Source organism: Mus caroli, chromosome 10, assembly GCF_900094665.2.
Source record: "Mus caroli chromosome 10, CAROLI_EIJ_v1.1, whole genome shotgun sequence".
In the NCBI taxonomy this organism is placed as follows: domain Eukaryota; kingdom Metazoa; phylum Chordata; class Mammalia; order Rodentia; family Muridae; genus Mus; species Mus caroli.
The window spans coordinates 7,292,636-7,299,877 of NC_034579.1; the positions used below are offsets into that span (position 1 = coordinate 7,292,636).

The 7,242-nt window shown below is 37.4% G+C and overlaps 1 protein-coding gene across 6 annotated transcripts in view; it reads right to left on the bottom strand.

The window, feature by feature from the left end:
• Positions 1-7,242, bottom strand: part of Grm1 (glutamate metabotropic receptor 1) — a 380,897-nt gene that overhangs the window by 205,490 nt on the left and 168,165 nt on the right. The gene's annotated exons all lie outside the window — the stretch shown is intronic.

Consider the following 7,242-nt stretch of genomic DNA (forward strand, 5'->3'; position numbering starts at 1 on the left):
AGAGAGAGAGAGAGAGAGAGAGAATAAGGAAAAGGTGTCCCAATATCCTCCTCTAGTTTCTAGATGCATACATACATACATATATACATACATACATACATATATACATACATACATATATACATACATATATACATACATACATACATACAGTAAACCATGTGTTTTATGATACTTCCTAGCATGTTGAGCTGACCTCCCAGAACCTTTGAAAAGTTCTGGCATGTGATAATTTGCACTGTAGCTATTTGTTTAATAGGGCAATAAAAATTCAGAGCATTCCACTGAACAAAAAGTAATGAGAAGCAATAAGATCTAAAAATATCAAATAAAATATGATCTGTACCACTAAAGTGATTTATATGAGTACCTGAAATTTATACTACAAATGTAAAGTTCACTGCTCTTTGAAGTGTATTTAATAGACAGTCTCCTGGACATGATTTACAAGAAGAATCCACAATCACATAAGCATAGAAATGCAAGACTGTGACAGGCATGAAATGCACCACTTAGGGCTTTTGTAAAAATAGATATTTACAGATTTACAAGCAACCATGTTTCTACCAAAACATTTCCCAAGAGCTCCTAACAGCCAATGAATGAGCTCTGCCAGGGAAAAATTGCACGTCAACTTGACGAAAACATCCTTGAACTTCACTGTAATCTGAGGCTCTTTCTACCCAAATTGCCCCTCTTATCCTGATTTGGGGTTTGCATTATGGTTCCAAGTTGTCTATTTTCTCCTGAATCTTCTGTTTATCCTTTACAGTCCATCATCATTCCTTCTTAGAGAGTGCTTCAGTGGCCGTGATAAAATATTTCCCATGAATTATAGCCTCTGACTATGGGATATATGGGTATGCTGATGGGAGACCTGAAGCTTCAGAGAAATGAAGGTCAGAGAAGTTAAGGATAACACTGCTAATAAGAGTCTGCATGTCCCCAAGTCACTCTGACTTCAAACTTCCTCAGTATTATACCAATCAGCTCCTGATATATCAATTAGCATACTGAAAAGCTGTAACTGCTTAAAATGAGCATATACTTTAAAGCACAGCCTAGCTACAAATTTTATCTTGTGTGTATGGAATGGAGAGCATATGTGCAGGTTTGCAAATGAGATCTGTAGTACTCAGATACCAATACCTATCTATGTACATGCCCATGTAGGAGTGAACTCTCCAAACATCAGAGTCCAGCTAGTTTGATTTGTCCAAGCACTGAAGCATCAGAGATACAAAGCAGTTAAGAGCACTCACTGCTCTTCCAGATATCCTGAATTTAATTCCCAGCAACCACATGGTGGCCCAACACCCGTGGGGTTCACATTACGAAATGTACGGGTTGCAAAAAATTAACAATAGTAAAACCTTTCTGAACACAAAGCCACCAAAAATGTTTTCAGACCAAACCACAGAAAGAATAGAGAGTGTTTCCAGCCGTACTTACCTGTGTGCTTGGAGTCACAGGGACTCACTGAAGCCTTGGTCCCTAACACACAGCAGGGATAATTAGCAACACCCATGAATGTTGTCTGAAATACTTTGTCTAGATTTGAGACTATTGTGTGCTGGTTCTGGAAAGGTGGCTCAGCAGTTAAGTGGCTACACCTCCAGAGGATCCAAGTTCAATTCCCATCACCCACATGGTAGCTCACATGGGATTCACATTCTGGCTTTCATGGGCATTGCAGCATGAGGTACACAGATATGCACTTAGGTACATGCAAATAAAGACTAGACTATGTTGTGGATTGCAGAGTCTTTGTGTACTCAGTTTTCTTTTATAGAAACATAAGAATATAGTCACAGAGGACAATCAATATTGTCTGCACACAATATCTTAGCTTATGGGTTTCAATTCAGTATATCTTTGGATTACATTGTGCTACAGTGTTTGATTTTAAAAATTGATTTTTGGGTGCCTGGAGAGATGGCTCAGCAGTTAAGAGCACTCACTGCTCTTCCAGATATCCTAAATTTAATTCCCAGCAACCACATGGTGGCTGATAACCATCTATAATAGGATCTGATGCCCTCTTCTGGTGTGTCTGAAGACGTAATAGTGTGCTCACATATATAAAATAAATAATTTTTTTTAAATTGTTTTGAGCTAGATTTATTAAAATTCATTCAATAACTTTTAGCTTCAGGTTAGAACACAATATCCAACAATTTTGAAGTGCCCCTAGACATATTTCTGCCATTCTGTACTATGTATGTTTATAAGGTGCTCTTCCAAATATGGATGATTACAAAAGCAAACAAGTGATCAATTTTGAAAAGTTGGTAGCCGGGCAGTGGTGGCGCACGCCTTTAATCCCAGCACTCGGGAGGCAGAGGCAGGCGGATTTCTGAGTTCGAGGCCAGCCTGGTCTACAAAGTGAGCTCCCCGACAACCAAGGCTATACAGAGAAACGCTGTCTCAAAAAAAAAAAAAAAAAAAAGAAAAGTTGGTGAAGATGCTCTGTGTCCTATTCTGTCAAATATGTAATTTGGATTTAATTGTTTTATATAAAAGAAACAAACAGGCCCATCTCATTAAAAAGGGCATTTGTTTTCATCTTTAGATATATGAGAAATATATATATATGTATATATACATATATATATCAACAGATTGTTTTATTTTGCATTTCTCTATAACACTATCAGTAACAGATTTGTATATACACTTTATATGGCTATATACTTGGGGCTACACAAAAATTTATCAAGTGAAAAGTAATTGCTAGCGGGAAAAAATTTAAAACCATAGTATAAACAGTTTAATGTATGGATATCATTTCTTTTATGGATCATAATTTGAGAGTTAAAGTCCATGGTTGGTTGAATTCACTGCTAAGGGTCTCAGGCAAGGCTCAAACACTTCATCAGAGACTGTGGCAAAGAAGAGCCCCTGGCCTCGTGGTGGCCAGGAACTAGGGAAATTGGTATATGCCATTTAAACTTCCCCTAACAAGGCTCCTTCTTCTAGTTTCTAGCACTTCCTGGTAATGGCATCTAATTAAGAATCCATCAGAAGAAGACAATTTATGAAATCAGGATCCAATCACCTTTTAAAATTCCATCAGCTAGCAACCAAGTCTTCAGAAGATAAGTTTAAGAGTATGCCTCATAGTCAACCATTACATCCTCCACAAAATTTCTCTCATCTTGTCTCATCTTAGCATTTACCTATGCAGGACCTGAAGCACAACAATGACATCAGGAATATGAGAAAACCAATAGAAAGATGGACTTTTAATTTGGCTGACTGACTTCCAAAAGGACGAAAATATACTCAGCCTTGGCTGGAGTGAGCCATGCCAATCCCTGCAAAAGGGTGACAGCAGAAAATTACAGGTTTAATATAGTAATCTGGGAGATACAGAATATATAGGTTCATGGACATTGATAGAGAGGATAGTTGCAGTCTCTACAAGAATAAGGAGTTGCCTGGTTAATGCTAAGCTGGACAGATATTCTGCAGAGAGATAAGAAGAAACAGGGGCCACGTTAAGCAGCAGTTTTAGGGTAAATCAAGAGGAAGAGAAGCTCAGTCACTCACCAAGAGATAAATACTCCCTTCAATGAGGGTGAAAGAAGGACAAAGCAAACCCCCAGATGTTACAGTTACTGAGCTCTGCAAATATCCCAATGATTGGCCAAGTATGAGGTCATCACTGGGAAAACATGGGACCCTGAAACATAGGAGAAGACCTGTGTATGGAGACATCTGGATTGTGGCACTGCCAATCGTCTCAGTTTTAAAACTTGTTAAGGTGGAGCTTTAAACTCTTCCCTAGAGTGAGCGATCTTACATTTCTTTTATACATAAAAACTATATAGAGAAGTAACTGCATGGTACAAGTGCTTCTTGTCAAGCAGGTAATGAGTCGAAGTACAAATCTGTTAGGAGCATCCAGGGCCTAAGGACATGGAGAAAGAGGGTATGTTGAGAACATCTGCAGGAGTCAGCCAACGTGCATCAGCAGGAGCCTGAGAAACACCTCTGGGGTTGAATTTTAAGGTTTCTTGATTGACAGACTCCTAATTTAGGACTAGAAAGAAAGAATTCATTTCTTGAGTATAAAGAATTTAACCTCCTTGACAAGATTGTCAAGGGATGAGAGGAAACTCACTTTCAGAGAACTCTTAGAAGTCTGGAAAAAAGCATTAGCCAATACTGGTGAATTAGACGTGCTTAAGTTGACCTGGAAAATGCCAAAGGAAAAAATAAAGAGTGTGAAGAAAGTTCATAGTACAGATGGACAAATGTACAGTCAGACAACACACTAATCGATATGCCCCATGGGAAGCCAAGTAAGACATGAACCTCACAAGGCCATCTCCGAGAGAGATGGGAGCATCATAGAACAGTTCAGTGGCAGGACTCGATCTAGTGACCAAATCTTAAAAGGAAGTGCATATAAGAGCTTGCCAATGTGGGTGAGGATAACATTGCCCACAATGACAAATGTGATCAGAGATTGCTTTAATCTCTAAAAGCCAGGAGTCAAAATTGTTATAACAACCAAACTGCTTGGAGGACTTAATAATAAGGTAGAGAACTTTAGAAATATTCAATTTTTGTTTTCTGTGATAAAAACAGACAGGAAACTAACAAGGGTGCTTCTTAATATATGTAACTAAAAATAATGAAGAATGGAAAGTGTAAGTATGAAAGGAATAGTGTAAAAACTAAAAGCCACAAAGCCTTGATCATTTCTCAGATCTCACAAGTTTTTCTACTTGAAGCCTTTGATATATTGGCTAAGAAGATAGAAGAAAGGATCGGCATTTTCCTCGTCGTTTTCCAAAGAAATCTTCTACCATATATTCATGTGCATCTCTGTTGATAAAAGGGAAGGCTATGGACTTAAAGGGCTGGGGTAAGCTGTATATGTTGATATTAAAAACAAAAACAAAAAACAAGGAATCATTAGGACTTCTCTGTTTAAGTGATGTCTGTAATGGCCAGGTTGGCAATGATAAGGCTTAACAAGATTCAGTTTTGGTCTGTGCACCTGCTCAGTGGTGATTGCTCCAGTATTTGAAGATAAACTGGAAATCATATACTTATAAGCTGGTATTGTCACTACTTTGGGCTATTTAGTTTTAGGAAAGACACAGTAAAGACATTCTCAACCAACAGGTTTCTCACTTCTGGACAAAACAGTAAGTTCAAAATGGGTTTTATCATTGAGTTGGGCAAACATAGATTATGACACTATTAATTTTTACTTATGCATGGTAGATGTTGCTATCATGTGTCCACTTGATGCCCTGTGCTAGCTCTTGAAGAATCCAGATAAAACTGAGTAAGAATTATAGGTAACCACAGGCCTGGCCTTCATTTCAGCTAATGTGCAAGGTTGGTAAAGCTTTGTTTATTTTTCATATATAAATTTATTAAGGTGTAACTTATTACAGTAACTGTACAGTTTTATACATGCTGTCTGATGCATTTAACATATGCCAATATAGTCAAAAGTGTATGTGTAAGATAACTTTGTTTTCCTTTCTTCCATTCCATGTTTCCAAAACATGTTTTTCTTCAGTGTCTTTTTTCAGTAGCCAGAGGCAGTTCCTCATTCTGTCAACATTACTCTCTTCAGTGGCTTCTCACTCTGGGCAGAGTTACCTTGTCCCCTCAGTTAGATTCTATATCCTACCTATTATCATCTCCTGTCTTTGATTTCTGTCTTCCCACATGAAGTATATCTTAAATGAAGTAGCTGGTGGGAAGTCTATCCTACCTCCAGTGGACAACGTCATCTGGCCTTTTATTTCTCAGCTTTCTACTATAACAAATAGCCCACTATTTTCTACTATAACAAATAAACCCCAATAGCTGTTGCAAAGGCCTACTATATGTTATTGTTCAGTAGAAATAATGTTTCAATTACAACACATGAATAAGTTCTAGACATCTGCTATATCACACAGTTCCCATGGTTAGCAATATGCCATGGCATATCTTTCAACATTGGTAGAATTACAGCAATTTTGAAAGATGGGGACTTATTTTACTGAGTTTCTGTGCTTTGCTCTTTCAGGAAAAACATTCTAGCACTGAAAGATTCTTAATGAACTATTCTTAATGGCCTATTAAGGACTGGGAGCAAGATCAGGACACAATACTAGTCCTCCGTTCACAAGTATTATGTGTAAAGACACCATGGTTCTTAAACACACAAGTACATCAACTCATCTGAGAGATTAAGGCATCAGTGTCTAGGTCCTGATGAAGACCTGGTTCAGTGGTTCACAGGAGATACTAAGAATTTCCATTTTTAAAAAATCCTGGGGCACACCGAAACTGCCATCCAAAGAAAAACTTGTTGAAAATGATTGAGTCACATGATGAGCACAATCCCTTCTGCCACCCTTGCATTAGTCGCTATATTTACTCAAGCTTATGAATTATACTTTTTCAGTTGATATTCAAAACCAAGTAATTATAGATCAATTAAAGATCCAGTTTCTCGTGAAACCACTGATTTGCTTTTGTCTAAATGTATCAAACTAGTCATATTCTGTCCAACATCCCTAGATGATTATATAATTAATTATCCCAGTTAAAATATCCTTGCTCAGGAAACGCTATACTGAATCAAGTGTTAGGAATGTAGGGGCTCTTCGATAAATCAAGACATATGGTTCCTACCTAGTTCTCTCTCAGTGTCTTTTGTCCTTGAATAAAATTCAGTTTTTATCTAGCTGCTGTTACTTCCATTCCATTGTCTTCATTATTATGAGAAGCAAGTAGATAAGTGTATAGTTTTCACTGAAAATTGTTCGCCTCTCTGAAGAACCATATTTATTTATTATCTTATTATGTATTTTTCCTTTTATTGGGACTCCTCAGAAAATTAAGCAACAAAGCACAGAAATCCAGTAAAAACAAAATATCAGCTTTACAGCCTTATTTATAATAGCCAGAAGCTGGAAAGAACCCAAATGTCCCTCAACAGAGGAATGGATACAAAAAATGCAGTACATTTACACAATGGAGTATACTACTCAGCTATTAAAAAGAATGAATTAATGAAATCCCTAGGCAAATGATTGGACCTGGAGGGCATTATCCTGAGTGAGGTAACCCAATCACAAAAGAATTCAAATGATATCTACTCACTGATAAGTGGATATTAGCCCAGAAACTTAGAATACCCAAGATATAAGTTACAATTTGCAAAACACATGAAACTCAAGAAGACCAAAGTGTGGACACTTTGCCCCTTCTTAGAATTGG